Source organism: Rattus norvegicus, chromosome 9 (genome assembly GCF_036323735.1).
Source record: "Rattus norvegicus strain BN/NHsdMcwi chromosome 9, GRCr8, whole genome shotgun sequence".
NCBI classification, from domain to species: domain Eukaryota; kingdom Metazoa; phylum Chordata; class Mammalia; order Rodentia; family Muridae; genus Rattus; species Rattus norvegicus.
The window spans coordinates 21374958-21393383 of NC_086027.1; the positions used below are offsets into that span (position 1 = coordinate 21374958).

Genomic DNA, 18426 nt, shown 5'->3' on the forward strand with positions numbered 1-18426 from the left:
ATCTCTGACCCTAGCACTCAAGACGGAGACCGGAAGGTCCCGAGGGCTCACTGGCCAGCCAGTGTGCGTGAGCTCAGGAGCTCCGGTCCGGGTTCAGTGAGACGCTGTCTTTTTTTTTTTTTTTTTTTTTTTGGTTCTTTTTTTCGGAGCTGGGGACCGAACCCAGGGCCTTGCGCTTCCTAGGTAAGCGCTCTACCACTGAGCTAAATCCCCAGCCTGGAGACACTGTCTTAAAAAACAAGCATTTTGTTGGTGGTGGTGGTGGTGGTGGTTTGGTTTTTTTTTTGTTTGTTTGTTTTTGTTTTATTGGTTAGTTAGTTTGTTTGGGGTTTTTTTGGCAGGAGGAAGGGTGGCTGGAGAAATGGTTCAATGATTAAGAGGACATACTGTTCTTGCCAAGAACACAAATGTGGTTCCCTGTGCATACGTGAGGTGGCTCACCTCCTCCTGCAATCCCCGTTCCGTGGGGTCTGGCACCCTCTTCCTGGCTCTGAGAACTCTGCACTCACACATATGTGTACCCCCCCTGCCATATGTGTGTGTGTGTGTGTGTGCGTGCACATAGTTAAAAATAAGATTTAACATAAAAGAAAGGGGAGAACAATACATGGAGTCTCCTAACATCATCTCTGGCTTCTATACATACATACATGTGCACACACTCACACACATGTGCACACACACATGTGCACATACACATGTGCACACACACGTGCACACACAGATTCTTTATAAGGACTGCATGTGAAGTCTTAACTATTTTTAATATAACCACAATGAGGTTTATAAGTTTATAGGTTTTCCCAGGAAGCTAAGCTAATGTCTAACCTAGGATGGAGGCAGGGTTGTCTCTAACTCGGTTGTGTTGAAACTTTACCAGGAGTGTCATTCTCTAACAATTTTTAAAAAAGATTTACTTATTTTGTGTATATGAATGCACTTTCTTCAGACACACTAGAAGAGGGTATTCAATCCCATGTACAGATGGCTGTGAGCCACCATGTGGTTGCTGGGATTTGAACTCAGGACCTCTGGAAGAGCAGTCAGTGCTCTTAACCGCTGAGCCATCTCTCCAGCCCCTCTCTGACAATTATACTAGTGTGTCATACCATCATGTTGTCGGTTGAATGTTGGAATGTCCCCCACAGGGCCATCATTGCATGTGTTTGAACACCTGGTCACTGGCTGCGGTACGTTTCTTGATGTAAGGGTGTAGGGGAAGGAAGTGGAGAGTCTAGGAGGAGGTTTTGTAACTGGGCTCACTTCTTGCCTGCTCTCTGCTTCCTGTCTGCAGATGCAATGTGACCAGCCACCCAATGCACGTGTGCCATAGTTTATTCAAATAATGCATGCGTCTCCCTGAGCTGAAAGTCATAATATACACTCTCTCTCTCTCTCTCCTTCCCTCTTTCCCTTCCTCTCTCATTATTTAATTTTGTTTTTTTCAAGACAGAGAAGTCTGCATGGCCTTGGCTGTCCGGGAACTCATTCTGTAGACCTGACTGACTGGCCTCAAACTCACAGAGACCCTCCTGTCTCTGCCTCCTGAGTGCAGGGATTAAAAGCAGACACCACCACTACCCAGCTATGGATTTATTTATTTATTTTTATTTTATGTGCATTGGTCTTTTGCCTGCATGTGTGTCTGTGTGACCATGTCAAGTCCCCTGGAACTGGAGTTAGAGACAGTTGTGAGCTGCCATGGAAGTGCCGGGAATTGAACCCCGGTCCTCTGGAAGAGCAGCGAGTGCTCTTAACCACTGAGCCAGCTCTCCAGCCCCACAGCATTTTCTCTCTTAAATGGCTTCGTGTTAGAATCTGATCTCAGCCTCGTGAAGAGTAACAATACAGTGTTTATGCCAACAACAGAAGCCACACACTTAGAGTCGGAATCGGGAGACGGCTCGGTTGACCACAGTTCAGGTCCATGAAAAGGCAGGTATAGGGCTGGAGAGATGGCTCAGTGGTTAAGAGCACCCGACTGCTCTTCCAGAGGTCATGAGTTCAATTCCCAGCAACCACATGGTGGCTCACAACCATCTGTAAAGAGATCTGATGCCCTCTTCTGGTGTATCTGAAGACAGCTACAGTGTACTTATATATAATAAATGAGTAAATAAAAAAAATTAAAAAAAAAATAAATAAGAAAAGGCAGGTATGGCAAAAATGTACCTCTAATCCCAGAGCTGGGGAGGCAGGAACATGTCAGGAGACACTTGTTGGCCAGCCAGTCAGTCTAGGTGAATTGGTGAGTTAAGGCTACAGAGATCCTATCTCAAAGATAATGTGGGTAAGTGCTGGGAAGATGGCTCAGCGGTTATGAGCACTGTGTACTGTTCTTGTGGAAGACCTGAGTTCAGCTCCCAGCACTGGTCAGGCAGCTCAGCTCACAGTTATGCCATTGTGAGCTCCAGCTCACAAGGCTTTGATACCCTCTGCTGGCTTCAGGGTACACATGCACTCATGTGTTCATATCCGTACACACACACACACACACACACACACACACACACACACACACACGATTGAATATAATAAAAATAAAAATCTTTAAAAGGGGTGAGTAGTTGAGGAACACACTGGCTGTCAACCTCTGGCCTCCATGTGCACACACTCAAGCAGGAAACTCAGACAAAGAAGCCACACACTGATATAGGTAAGTTTACACTGAAGGTCATCACCTTCTTGGTAACTGGAAGGTCTAGGGATCTGGTAGGTTCATGAGAATGTTGTCTTCTTAATACAATATTTGTGTTGCTTTTTAGCATATATATATATATATATATATATATATATATATATACATATGTATATATAATTTGTTCATATTTACCCCACTCACCTGCCCCCAACTCCTCTCAGATTCATCCCTCCCGATTATATATATATGTATACATATATGTATATGTATATATTTTAACTTACTGGGTCCGATTTATGCTGCCCATAGTATTTGTGATAAGGTTAGACCAGAACAGTCTACAAATAGCAGGACCCCCTTATCGGCAAGGGATATGTCCTGAGAACCTGCTGGAAATCTGTAGTCACTGGCTGCATAGCTTCCTCCGTGTGTGCACTGATTTTTTCCTACGCATACTTACCTGTGATAAGGTTTAACCCACAAATTAGGTATAGTAAGTGTCAAACAACAGGAGCCAGGTACAATGTATGATGCTCACGCCTTTAACCCAGCACTCAAGAGGCGGAGGCAGACAAATCTCTGTGAGGTCAAGGCCAGCCTGGTCTACAGAGTGAGTTCCGGGATAGCCAGGGCTAGACTATACTGACTGTTATTGATCTCTCTCAGATGTGGAGGGACAGGCAGTGTATATGGCATTACTGCTCTGGGAAGGCCTGACTGGCTCACGCTCTGGGTGGGATGGAGTAGGATGAAGGGAGATTTCGCCACTTAAACTAGTGAGCTGGGTTTTTTTCCTGCCATTTTTCTATTAGTATTTTGAGGATCGTAGGTATTTGTTTGAGGTATCAACTTGGACCCATGATAAGTGAGAGTGCAGATAAAGGGAGTCTATAGTAAGCACTGTAATGCCAACCCTTGGGAGACAGAGGTAGGCAGATCTCTGTGAGTTTGAGGCCAGCCTGAGCTATAGAGTGAGTTCTAGTTCAACCTGGGCTACATAGTGTGTTCTAAGCCAGCCTGGGCTACATAATGAATTCTAGGCCAGCCTGGGCTACATAGTAAGTTCTAGGACAGCCAGAGTTTCTAAGTGAGACACCTTATGAAAGAAAGAAAGAAAGGAAGGAAGAAAGAAAGGAAGGAAGGAAGGAAGAAAGAAAGAAAGACAGACAGACAAGAAAGGAGGGCTACAGAGTGTGGAAGGCTGCTATAGTTTAATAACAAACTGCTTTCCCTTTTCTTTTTCTTTAGATGATGTCTTGTAATGTTGCCCAGGTTAGATCCAAACTCAAGTGATCCTCCCATCTCGGCCTTTTAATCAGCCCCAAACATGAGCGTACCACCACACCCATACTTTCTCCCTTATCTTTGTTCCCTGTAACTCTAAAAATGTCTGTGCTGGAGCCTGGGATGTAGCTCAGCTGTTGGGGGTGTTTATCTAGCATGTGTGAGGCCCTGGATTCAAACCTCAAACCACATCAAGCAGCACCAGGAGTTTCAGGCCCAGAGCCCTAGCGCCATCTCTAACTCAGGGCTGTGTGAGTCCTCGGAGCAATCCCAACCACCAAGGCAGAGCTGTGAAGAACACCCTATACCCTTGCCCTGAGCGGCATGAACCGCGTTTGTGTTCTGCGCAGTCTCTCAAGGTGAGCAGGGGCTGATGGGACTGGGCCCGCAGCGCCCACAGCACCCCCACCTTTGTCCACGGATGCAACTTTTATCATTACTTCTGATGCGCTCATTTCTCAAAACCCTCCCCGTGCTTCCGGGATCCCCTTTGAAGCACGCTGTTGTTGTAAAAACATAAAAATAAAAAAGTATTGCTATCTTTTACCCACTAGGTCTGCACTGCGGTGTCCCAAGATATCTGCTAGATATCTTGGCGGAAACACATCCCAACTCTGCAGCGGCCCAGACCGGTCGCACCACACTCCACTCCATTACTTAAATCTACACATTAAAGAACACACAACACAATAATCTTTGACCCAATTGGTAAGATATAATTGCCCATTTAAACATACAAAGCCTGGTACCATCCATCCCTTGAGAACATTAATAACGACCTGTAAATACACAGAGCAGAATCTTTTTTTTTTTTTTTTGGTTCTTTTTTTTTCGGAGCTGGGGACCGAACCCAGGGCCTTGCGCTTCCTAGGTAAGCGCTCTACCACTGAGCTAAATCCCCAGCCCCCACAGAGCAGAATCTTAACATCACCTGCCTTGGCTTCTCTCCCTCTCTCCGTCTCTCCTGTGTCTCCTTCTTCTCCAGTCTCCTCCTCTTCCTTCAAACTCTCTCCCGCCCATCCTTCCTTCTCCTCCAATGACAGGCCTCCTTCTATCCTGTACCCGCCCCTCACCTGTACTTTACAAATTCAATGAGAAGGTTCTGGTGAAGTCACCTGATTCCTGAGTACGTGACAGGGTAGCTGTCCTTGGGGCAGCGGAATTAGCATCAAAATACAGATAACTCCAGGGCAAACCACAACAGCAGGATACTTCGATCCTTTCCAGATGTTCTATTTAGAGAACCCAGCTAAGAAATCCTATGTCAAAGAACTCTGTCCAGGCAGACAAGACGCCCACCTCAGATCCTGTACACCTCCCTACAGGCACTGTGTGCATGGGAGCTGTGTGGGGTTAGGGAGCTACAAGGCCCTCGGGGGTTGAATCTCGAGATGTCAGAACCCGGGAAGAGGAAAACACCAGCCCATATCCTAAATGAAAATTTCTCTCTGTAATTTCAAAGACTGTTGGTTCATCTTCCGGTCAATTTGATTGGATCTGGGGTCTCAACACCTCTGGGCAGATCTGTGAGGACATTTCCTGGGAGGAATAAGTGCAAGGAGACCATGCTCCCTGGGGGAGCCAGCCCTTTCCAGTGCCACACCAGATACAAAGAAGAAAATGTAGTGTCAATGTTGCCCACACATCTCTGCCACTATGCTGCTATGGGAACCCAGCTCCTCGCCCTTCCAACAACTGAAGGACAGACTCCTGGGACTCCTCCAAGCCTTTAGGACAGGGACTCTGGAGGCACCCAGTCTCATGGACTGAACATTTAACGGTTCCTGGTCTCTCCAGTGAACAGAAACCACTGTTGGCTTCTCTAGACGATATCATGAAAACCAATCTATTAAGGCCTCTTTGCAATATATATTTTCAGTGCATTTCTACTACGGGTTCTGGTTTTCTAGAGGACTCTGAGCACTCAGCTGTGTATAGTAAGTCTTATGTCATGGTAGACTCAAAGAAGAAAAATGCCAAAAAGCCACTTTATAAATAGGCCTTCAAAGAACAATCTTGCAAAACCAAGGCCACTGTGAAAGGTCGTACAGCCTGTGGCTTTCTGACAGGGGAGAGTGGGTTTGGATTCCAGCCTGTCTCTTGCAACCAAGCTGAGCACCCATGCAAAAGGTCACGTCTTTAATGCATAAATGAGGTCATTTCCACGTAGCCCTGTGGGCGATGACCCCTGTCATTGGCGATTCTCTCTTTAAAAAAGAAAAAGAAAAAAAAAACAAAACAAAAAAACTAGATTTCATTCGAAGATCCCAAAACATGATTGCTAGCAATATATTCTTCATAACCATTCGACAAGAGCCATTCGAAAGCCCCAGGCTGTTTGTTGTAATGGAATTTTCCTAGTGTGAAAAGTGAAGCTGGCTGTTGGGTTATTACCAGACTGTGAGCCCTTCCCCCCACTCCCCACCCCCTATCCCCACCCCCCACCCCCACAACACCAAGTTGACAGCTTTAGTATCGTGTTGGCACGATTTATTCTATGAAGGCATCCCTGCCCCATTTCTATCTTACATCTCAAAATTGGAAGTCTTATTTTCATCCTGTTTGTCTGACATTTAATAAGATTTGAACTTGTTCGGTTGGCTTTTGTCGAGTAAGATTAAACACACACACACACACACACACACACACACACACATATCCACCCAACCAGGTCCACGCCCTAGTCTCTCTCTCTCTCTCTCTCTCTCTCTCTCTCTTGTTCTCTTGTGTGTGTGTGTGTGTGTGTGAGATTAAGTGTTTGTGTGTGTGTGTGAGATTAAGTGTTTATGTTTGTGTGTGCGTGGTGTGTGTGTGATTAAGTGTTTGTGTGTGTGATTGTGTGTATGCTTGTGTGTGTGTTGTGTGTGTGTGATTAAGTGTGTGTGTGTGATTGTGTGTATGCTTGTGTGTGTTGTGTGTGTGATTAAGTGTGTGTGTGATTGTGTGTATGCTTGTGTGTGTTGTGTGTGTGCCTGATTGAGTGTGTGTGTGTGTGTAATTGTGTGTATGCTTGTGTGTGTGTTGGGGAGGAGCCACTTAACTGAATAAATGCAAACAATGTAAACTATAAAAAATAAAAAAGTGGAAGAGCGACCTCTGTGTGACCTTGAGGTCTTGGGATAGGAGAGCAGAGCTTCCTAACAGACAAAACAAGAATCCGGTCAGACAGAATTCACAGAAGGCTGCTTACTTTCTCATTGCTTTGTTTAAACCAACCTGCTGTCTGGTTTATAATCCTTTATGGACGCAAACTAGGAAGGAGAGGTTGAAGGTCTGTTCAGAGCACGGAAGGATCATGAAATAAACAATTAACGGCTGCGAATCAGCCTTCTCTCCTTCAAATACTGAGAGAGCTTTGCACAGAGGCTTTGGGCTTCTCGTGCATTTAACTGCTGGTGTCATGTGATTGCCAGAGACATTCTTTTAAAGACTCTAGTGGCTGTTGCTTTTTATTTTACTCATACGGGTGCTTTGCCTGCGTGTCTGTGTGTACCATTTGTGTACCTGGTACTCACAAAGGGTAGAAGAGTGCCTGGGAGTCCCTGTAACTGACTCACACGCAGATGGTTGTGAGCCGCCATGTAGGTGCTGGAAACCAAACCCAGGCCGTCTGAAGGAGAAACAAACATTCCCAACCTCTGAGGCATCTCTCCAGTGCAGTGTCCTCATGGTTTATCATGGCAGAGAGGGCTTGAAACTATTTTATTTTATTATTTTTAGTGATTTACTTATGTTTATTTTATGTGCATTGGTGTTTTGCCTGCATCTATATCTGTGTGTGTGTGTGTGTGTGTGTGTGTGTGTGTGTGTGTGTGTGTGTGTGTGTGGTCAGATCACTTGGAGCTGGATTCCAGAGTTGTGAGCTGCTATGTGTCATGTGTGTGTTCTGGGAATTGAACCAGGGTTTTCTGGAAGAGCAGCCAGTGCTCTTTACTGCTGAGCCAGCTCTCCGGCCCCATCATCATTATTATTAATTATTGTTGTTATTAATTTGTGCGTGAGAGGGGTATGTGTGCGTGCGTGTGTGTGTGTGTGTGTGTGTGTGTGTGTGTGTGTGTGTGAGAGAGAGAGAGAGAGAGAGAGAGAGAGAGAACACATCATATGGGCCATAGCACGTTATGTAGACATCAGAGGACAATTCTGTGGAACTGCTTCTCTTTTTGTCTTCTATGTGTTTTCCTCCTCCTCCTTCTTCTTGTTCTCCTGCTCCTCCTTTCTTCTTCCTCCTCCTTCCTCCTCCTCCTTCCTTCTTTTCAGGCAGACTCTTCCCTGGTTGGCCTGGCACTCACTGTACAGATCCCTGGCCTCAGACTTACAAAGATCCCCGTCTCTACCCCCAGTGCTGAGATTAAAGGTACCATCTTATTCCCCAATCAGCAATACCTTTACCTGCTTTGCAGCTTAAAGACCTGAGTTCAAGTCTCAGCAATTATGTTAAAAACAAAACAGAATAAGCCAAAACCAAACCAAACCAAACCAAACCAAACCAAACCAAGCAAAACAGAACAGAACAGAACAGGCTTGCTGACATAAGACCATAATCTCAGTGCTGTCAAGGGAGAGCCAGGTGGGTCCCTGAGGCTCAGGGACCAGTCCGTGAGTTCTAGGCTAATGAGAGTCTCACAAAAAAGGTGGAATGTTCCCGAGGAACAACACCCACCCATGGGTGACCTCTGGCCTCCTCATGCTTGTAGGTAAGCATTCACACACACGCAGCCACGCAAGCAAGTCAACAAGCACATAAGTGTGAGTGTGCATACTTGCACACAAAAACTTTTAAAATAACGGAAAAGAAAAAAAGTTCTCTGATCATGAGGTGGTAACCTTGAGGAGGGAAGCCACCAGCAGGAATACGGACATGAAAAAAAGGAAAGGAGGGCCGGGCGTGGTGGCGCGACACCTTTAATTCCAGAGCTCAGGAGGCAGAGGCAGGCGGATCTCTGCAAGTCTCAGACCACCCTGGTCTACAGAATGAGTTTCAGGACAGCCAGGGCTCCACAGAGTCAAACAAACAAACAAAAAAGGAAACAAAACAAACAAACAAAAAAGGAAAAAGGAAAGAAAGAAAAAGGAAAAAAAGAAAGAGAGACGAAAGGAAGACTTCGTCGGGAGAGTCTGGGGCCACTGTTCCCTGGGACCTCTCTTCTAGAGGTTACAAAGGTTACACCATAGCTGTTCTTACAGTCCCACTGACTTCTCCTGGCCCAGCCTCCGACGGGCAGACGGGCTTTTCAGTCACTGAAACTCCAGCTGTGCCTGACGAGTTTGCTACAGCTTGGAATACTTTCCTTCTGACTCATAATACTTATCCTGATTAATAATAGAGCTGCCATTTTAAAAGTCCTGTCTGTTTAGCTCATGCTCCAGGGGTTCCTTTTTTTTTTTTTTTTTTTTTCAATTTGTTTAACTTTATGTATATAGGAGTTTTGTCTGCGTGCGGGCGTCCGTGCTTCTTGGGCATGCAGTGACCACAGAGGCCAGAAGGGGGCATTGGATCCCCTGGGACTGGAGCTACCGTAGGTCCAAAGCCATCTTGTGGGTGCTGGGAATAGGAAACAGATCCTCTGGAAGGGCGGATAGTGCTCTTCACCACTGAGCTCTCTCCAGAGCCCAGCTTTTTTTTCTTTGTAAAGATTTTCTGTATTTTTGGACATAACTTTTTAAATTGATTCTTTGGGAATTTACCGTCACGTACCCAGTCACACTCATTACCCAGTCTTTGCATGCCTGCCCTCTACTCTTGTAACTTTCCCCCACAAGGAAATTTTTAAAAAACATTAAAAAAAAAATCTCCCCGACCCCTCTGGATGTTGACCCGCTTCTCTGGTAACCACAGCATCGGCTCACACTGTCACAGCCGACACGTCTCCTGTTCTGCTTTGTGTGTGCCTCTTCACGCCTCCTTCTCCCCCTCCCCCCCATTACGTATTTGTTTGTCCTAGTAGAGTGTCACCAAGTATACCCTTTTGCCCAAACAGCTTGCAAATGTTCATTGCAATGAGTCGTTGGTCCGGGTCAAGGCCTCTGGCTTCTGCCATACTGTCAATGCTGGATGCCCGCTGGGACTCTTCTGAGCCATTCCGCAGTTGCCCCAGTCATGGAGATCCTGCCGTAGTTGCACAAGCTCTCTTGTACTTACAGCACCGGGATCAGCTTTCCTGAGTCCTCATCATTGGGACCAGCTTTCCTGCACCACCAGGGTCAGCTGTCCTGTACCTATGCCACATCCGGCACCACTTTGTGGTGACCAGTGAGGGGTGCGTCCAGCTCTCCTGAGTGTGGTGGCTGTTGAGGGTCAGAGCAAGCTGTCTCGTACCCATACTATATCAGCACCACTATGTGGCAGTCAGTGAGAGGTGGGGCCAGGTCGGCATGGTCCTCAGACATTAACGGGTTTTCAGGTGACAGCCCGGACCACAGGCATCAACGCGTTTTCGTGGTAACACAGACGTAAGCACAGACCCAGGCTTCAGTAGAACCACAGACATGGTCCTCATCTGTATCACAGGTCGGGACATCACCAGGGCCTCAGGTGACAGCGCAGGCCACTGGGATCAGTGTGGCCCCTAAGGCAGCGTTGCCCTCAGACATCCACACTGCCTCTAATGGTGGCCCAGACCGCAGACATCTGAGTGGCTCTTGATAGTAAAGTGGGGCATGGACATCAAAACAGACCCTAATACGGTAGGGCCATGGACCTCAGCAGCAGTGTGGGCCCAGACATCACGTGGCCTCGGGTGACAGCGCAGGCCACTGGGATAAGCCTGCTCCCCCACCACCATCTCATCCACAATTCAGCCTCTCTCCACAGCACAGAAACCACTGTGCTCCGCTCCTCCTCTTCGCTCCTCCTCTTCGCTCCTCCTCTTCGCTCTTTGCTCCTCCTCTTCGCTCCTCCTCTTCACTCCTCCTCTTCCGTTTCTCCACGCGGTAATTGCTCCTCTTAGTGGCGCCTGCCAGGCCTGCGTGGTGAGGTAGCGTGCTGGCGTGTGCGCGCGCGGGCGCGCGCGTTGGTTTGGGTATGTGCACATGAGTGTAGGTGTCTATAGAGGCCAGAGACACGGACCCACCCTGGACTGGAATGGTAATTACAGCTCAGCCTGACCTGGATAATGAGAACTGAACTTGGGTCTTTGCAAGAACTACTAAACCACTTGGGTCTTTCCCTGAACCACTGCGCCACCGTATAGGCCCCCTTTTCTCTTCCATTCATTGTACGTATTTATTTTTTGTGTTAACCTGTGTGAGTGCACACCGCATGTTGTGCATGTGGAGGTCAGTTCCATCCTTCCACTCTACAGATCCAGGGCATCAAGGCAGGCTTGGCTGCGAGCATCCTCACCTGCTGAGCCATCTTGTCAGCCCATTTCGAGCTGATTCGGAGTGCAGAGTCTCACACCATGGAGCCTCTCCGAGCCCCAGTTTCAGATGTTGCTACTGTCTCAACTCTCAGAAGTCTAGAAAAGGGACCACAGATTCGAGATCCCTTCGAGGTCAATTTTGAAACAATTCTACAGTTTCTCTGGCCGCCTAAATCAGGAACTGAAGAGAAACACCATGGGCTATGCCTCTGCTCCCAGAGCTGGAGAGAGCAATGGCGGGGCTCTGACACCGACATGCCAGATCTTCTATCTGTGGCCCTCTTCTCTGCAGCTTCGATGTGACTGGCAAAGGATGGAAAGAAAGCAGCTAGCACGCCACTATGACAGATAATCTTGTCACCTGATGGAATTCATTTGCTACCGTTTTTTCATTTGTGTGGTGGGTGTGCATGTGTGTGCAAGTGTTTGCATGTGTGTGGGCATGCATGCATTGAGAGAGGCCTGGGATTGGTGTCAGGAATCACCCTCAGCCAGTCCTCTACCGTATTCATTGAGACAGTTTCTCACTCAAACCCAGAGGTCCCCACATGTTAATCTCGTTAGCCATCTTGCTCCGGGGATCCCCTCCCTACCTTCCTAGGCTGGAAATACAGGCCAGTCCCATCCCACCAAGCCTTTATGTAGGCTCTGAGGATCCAAACTCTGGTCCCCAAGCTTGCACAGTAAACATTCTAACTCCTACATCTGTCAGCCCATTTGTGAGATTTAGAATCACCTAGAAGCCACATTTCTGGACACATCTACCAGAGCATTTCCAGGGAGACGGAGCTGAGGAAGAAAGGCCCACCCTGACTATTCATGGTAGCAGCCGGTGAGCGGGGTACCAGACTATTCATGGTAGCATCCAGTGAGCGGGCTACCAAACTAAATGAAGAAGAGAAGAGTGAGCCAAGCTTGCTTGGGGCTCGGTCTGTAATCCCAGCACTTGGGTGGCAGGATCTGGAGGAGCAAAAGTCCACGGTCTTTACACAGTGAGTTTGAAGGCAGCCCGGGCTACATGAGACACTGTCAGAAAGAGGGATGGGGAGGTGGTAGGAAGATACGTTTATCTCTCCCTGCTTCCTTGCTGAGATTGTCACGTGATCAACTGCCTCAGTCCAGGCACCATGACTCTCCCTCTGAGACAGATTGAACCAACCGTGTGTCCAAGCAAACCCTTTCTTCCTTCAGTGGCCTTGTGTCAGATGTTTTATAGCAGCAACAAGAAAAATTAACACACTCACAAAATGTAAATGTCTACTACGTCTCCAAACTGTTCACATACAAGTCCAAAAATCCGGGTAGTTCTGAAAGGTGAAGGTATTTGCTTACTTTTTAATTATTTTTTAAAAGATTATTTATTTATTTATTCATTTTTAATGTATATGAGTACAGTGTTGCTCTCTTCAGACACACCAGAAGAGGGCATCGGATCCCATTACAGATGGTTGTGAGCCACCATGTGGTTGCTGGGAATTGAACTCAGGACCTCTGGAAGAGCAGTCAGTGCTCTTAACCGCTGAGCCATCTCTCCGGCCCTTACTTTTTAATTATTTATTTTATTTTTGAAATTACATAATTACATCATTTCCATTTCCCCATTCCTCCTTCCAGAACTTCCCGTAAAGCCCAATTTGTTTTATTTTGTTTTGGTTTCAAGGCAGGGTTTCTCTGTGTGGCCCTGGCTGTCCTGGAACTCACTGTGTAGACCAGGCTGGCCTCGAACTCAGAGATCCGCCTGCCTCTGCCTCCTGAGCTTTGTTGTTGTTTCTTTGCCTTAAGCTTGCTTCAGACACTGCTGATACGCTAATCCACTGTACACTGGCTACTGTGAGAGATTGGCAGCGTGCGTGGTGTTCCGCATAGAGTGAATAGTCGTACATTTCTCAACCAGATGATCATGTTTAGCTGTGAGGTAATGTTCCTCCTTTTCAAGAAGATATTTTTTTTTTTTTTGGTTCTTTTTTTCGGAGCTGGGGACCGAACCCAGGGCTTTGCGCTTCCTAGGTAAGCGCTCTACCACTGAGCTAAATCCCCAGCCCCTTTCAAGAAGATATTAATAGTTAATGTGAAGTGTGATGGGCTCAGGAAATCATAATGTAGATGAAAACTTCAAACCTTGTAACTTTGTAGCCATTTCTAGGTCTCAGTGCTGTGCTGCCCATGTGTTCCTGGTGTTGCCAGTGTATACTGCAAGTGCAGTGTGTGTGTGTGCGCGTGTGCGTGTGCATGTACATGCACGTATGTACTACAGAATGCACTATGTATGTGCTATATATGTGAGATATATACATATATATATATGTATCAAGTATACAGAATGATATTTGATAACGAATGTGCCTGACTCATGAGGTATATATTTTCATCATTTTTAATATATTCTAACATGTGAAAAATTATGTACTCTAGGCTGGGGGTGACCAGTCTGTAAAATGCTTGTTACAAGTCTGGGGACCTTATTTTGACCCCCAGAACCCATATTTAAAAGCTAAGTGTTGGTCTACACAGATGGCTCAGTGGTTAAGAGCAATGGCTGCTCTTCCAGAGAACTAATTCTAGGGGTTCAATTCCCAGCACCCACGTGGTGGCTTCCAACTCTCTCTAACTCCAGTTCTAGGGGATCTAATTCCTTCTCTGGCCTCCTCCTAGGGCTCCTCCACACAAGCAGGCACACACATACACACACACACACACACACACAGACACACACACACACCACACACCACACACACACAGACACACACAGACACATACAGACACACAACACACACATATACAGACACACCACACACAGAGACACACACACACACCCACACACACCACACACACAGACACACACACACACCACACACCACACACACACACACAGACATACAGATACACCACACACAGACACACACCACACACACACACACACAGACACACACACATATACAGACACACAACACACACACAGACACACACACACCACACACACACACAGACACAGACACACACATATACAGACACACAACACACACACAGACACACACCACACACACAGACACACACACCACAAACACACACCACACACACACAGACACACACAGACACATACAGACACACAACACACACATACAGACACACCACACACAGACACACACACACACACACATACAGACACACAACACACACACATACAGACACACCACACACACACCACACACACACCACACAGACACAGACACACACACAGACACACACACACACACACACACACACACACACACATTTAAGCTGGTTACGGTGTGTGATTCTAATCCCAGTGCTGGGAAGGTGGGCGGATCCCTGGCCATCCAGTCAGGAACCCCAGGCCCCTGAGAAACCTGTCTCTACAAAACAGGATGGAAGGCCTCCGGGGGAAGGCACCTTCATTTGTTCACACGTACAAGAATTCCTTTCTTTTGTCCATATCTGTACAAAGTTGCGTCTGTATTCAGGAGTTCACGGGCCTCTTGAAACATGTGCGTTGGTCAGGAAAAAGAAAACCTTCCCTAACCTTACCGTTTTAGAGAGTGTGGGAACAGCCCGTGCTTCCCAAATGTTACACGTTTTTTGTGATGAGAAAATAAAATCAATTATATAACACCCCCCCCCAAAAAAAAACCCTGTGACAGTGAGATGCCTCGGCAGGGAAAAGGGCTTGCTGCCAATTCGGAGGGCCCGAGTTCAATCCCCAGCTCCCACTTTGCTGAAGGAGAGAACCAACCTCTGACCCCCATCCACGCACACTCTGACACACGTGCCTATGTGCACACACATATTGAAGCCATAGGGTAAACCTTTAAAGGGGTGTTGCTGCATGCTCTTGGAAAGGAAACACGTGGGGTCATTCTCCATGATTAACCTGTAAGAACACGCTAGTTAAACCATTCCCTGGGATCCCCAACTTGACCTGTCCACCGCAACCCTCAGGCTGCCCATCACACCGCCACATCTGCGATGATTCGCCCACACCAATGTGCTTGGCATTAATGAGGTCACCGTTTCCCCATGCCTAAGTTCTTCAAGGTCTTTCCATAGAAAATCCCTTGGCTCACGGAACAAAAGAATACCGCTATGCTATTATTTCTTACACATCAACAGCTGCTAGTCTTATATAAATCCTCGTTAAAAGGGAATATTCTGTCCATTCCTTTCTTTAGTGGAATAGAGTGGAAACACAATTCTATTTCAAAACTAGATAGAATAGACAGCAAATCATAAGCTGTGTCATTTTAAGAAAAAGAAATTTAAATTCAAATGTATATTTTTCTTCCCATTTCCCATGTTAAATATAGTATGTACCTGGAAACTTGCATACCTAGGAACAAATAAATTGGGAAATTTGGAATCAGTATGTGTCTACGGCCATACCACCCTGAACGCGCCCGATCTCGTCTGGAATCAGTATGTGTTCTTAAATCTTGTTTTACTTTATATTCGTTACATCATGTGCCTGTGTGTGTGTGTGTGTGTGTGTGTGTGTGTGTGTGTGTGTGAATGTGTGAATGTGTGTGTCTTGTGCATGGGCATGTATGGTTGTGTGTGTGTGTGCACATGTGTGTGTGTGACTGTGTGAGTGCACAAGTACATTATGTGTTCATGTTGCATGTATGCGTGTGTGCACACATGCAATTGTGCACATGTATGTGTGTGAATGTATGAGAGCATGCACTTGTGCATGGGCATGCATGGTCATGTGTGTGTGCACATGTGTGACTGTGTCTCTGTGTACATGTATGTTGTGTGTGCGAGTTGCATGTATGCATTGTGCACACGTGTGTGTGTGTGTGTGTGTGTGTGTGTATGTGTGTGTGTAGGTCAGGAACAGCACATAAGTCAGTTCTTTATACTATTTGAGTCTTGGGACATGAACTCAGATCCTTTGGTTTGACCACACACTGAGCCATGTAGCAAGTCCCTGTTTTCAAGAGCTAGCAAAAGACAGTGAGAAAATGCTATCTGGTTCTCACACCATCCCCTGTATGGTAAATTCAGCCCAGCCTCGTCCACGCTTACTGAGCATGCCCGCCAATCCCTAGTTCCCCCGCGACCATACATGACCTCATTTCCTTTCTTCTAGCTGCTTGCTATTTCTTTGATCTTCAGTTTTGATGTGTGTGTGTGTGTGTGTGTGTGTGTGTGTGTGTGTGTGTGTGTTTTAAAACCAGGGTGTTTATTCATTTGTATGTTTGTTTAATTGGGGGGACAGAGTCTCACTCTGTAGCCAGGCTAGTCTTGAATTCTTTGTTCTCCTGCCTCGGCCTCCTGAGAGCTGGTACCACAGGGGAGTACCTCCCATGCTAAGCTAAGGCTTGTTTCTATGGATGGAGTTTTAGAAGCTTTCCTGTGAGATGTTTTGCATCGTGGGGCATGTCTTGTCTTTAAATATCTTCCTTACAGCCATTTGCCTAGATTTCCAAACATGATTGTGCTCTTGTGTGCCCGTGTCTGTGTAGTTCTCTACGGTTCTGCCCTTCTCAGTGATTATAAACATTTATATTTCTGTTGAGTAATTCTGTGACTTTGGAGGGTTTTGAAAGTTTACCCATTTCATCTATTTTGAGTCGATTTTGAGAATGGGATGAGGTACGCTTTATTTCCCCATAATCTACTTCAAATTAATACTTATAATACTAAACACAGATTACTACTAACTGTGTTGATAGATCCCTTTCATTTCAATACCATTGAGTACTAACATCCATTTTCAAAATGCTTTATTTCTTTTTATTTTCTGTGAACAGGGGTTTTACCCGAATATTTGTACACGCATTACCTGTGTGCAGTGTCCTTGGGACTGGAAGAGAGCATTAAGTTCCCAGTAATTAGGGTAACAGATGGTCATGAGCCACTACCTGGGTACTGAGAATTGAATGTGGGTCCTCTGCAAGTGGACCTAACCACTGGACTATCTTGCCATGCCCAACATTCATTTTCATACACATACGTGTCCAGTTCTCTGGCTTCCACTCCGCACCATTGACTCATTTATCTACTTCTACACCCAAACCATGCAGCTTTTTGTTACTTTAGCATTGCCAAATATCCTGTTTTCTCATGTGACTGTCGTCATAGCTGTTTCTAGCTCTGAAGGAGACCGTGTACACTCGCTAATAGTTTTCTGGATTGAGGCAAGGACAAGTAGGTTGGCTTTCAATGTAAAAATATACATTTTAAAAAATGAGTCCACTGGGAAGTCACAAACATTGCAGAAGCCTTGTGTGGAAAACGACCTATCTGACAAAAGGCCGGGGTGGCGGCTTTTCTAGCTCCATGTTTGCATTTGCGAAGGCTTTGCCTCCCACGGTGGCACAACACAGCAAAGTGGGCCAGGAGGCTGAGGTGTAGCCTGGTGTTAGAGACTTGCCTAGGATGTGCAAGGTCCTGTGTTTGATCCCAGCCAAGAGCTTTGGGGGTGGGTGGGGAGGAGTCACTAGCAAGATGTGATATTTTAATCCCTGTGGTAGTTAGGTGCAACAAAAATATCTCCTGAAGACGTGTGACCCGCAAACTAGCCTTCGAGTTGGCTTGTGACCTACTTCCCACAGCCCGTGTTTTCTGAGAAACTCCAGATGATTTATTTCTAAATGATTCCAGAGTAGATGTAACATTGGCACCCAAATCTTCAAAGGCTACACAAAGCAGAGAGCCAGCCTGGCTTATAAACATCGGCACAGAAGCATTAAAAGCTTTAAACAGAATACAAACAGGTGAAATGGAGGGAAGGCATTCCCAAAAACTGTGAGATCTGTTACATAGTCAAAACAATGGGTGCCCGCTTCGGCAGCGCTTAGACTAATATTGGAACGATACAGAGAAGATTGCATGATCCCTGCGCAAGGGTGACACGCAAATTCGTGAGGCGTTCCATATTGAAAAGAAAAGGAAAGGAAAGAAAAGAAAAGAGAAAAGAGGCTGGGGATTTAGCTCAGTGGTAGAGCGCTTGCCTAGGAAGCACAAGGCCCTGGGTTCGGTCCCCAGCTCCGAAAAAAAGACCAAAAAAAGAAAAAAAAAAAAAAGAGAAAAGAAAAGAAAAACGGTCCAATATCAGAAGACTGGGCATGTTATTACCAGGCACAAAGACTCATGCCATACGTTCAGGGCTTGGAAGAC

At 46.3% G+C, this 18426-nt stretch overlaps 1 non-coding gene across 1 annotated transcript; it reads left to right on the forward strand.

The window, feature by feature from the left end:
* Positions 1 to 18086: 18086 nt before the first annotated feature.
* Positions 18087 to 18190, forward strand: LOC120094859 (U6 spliceosomal RNA). Its single transcript, XR_005489558.1, has one exon. It is a non-coding gene; the product is annotated as a U6 spliceosomal RNA (small nuclear RNA).
* Positions 18191 to 18426: the final 236 nt, after the last annotated feature.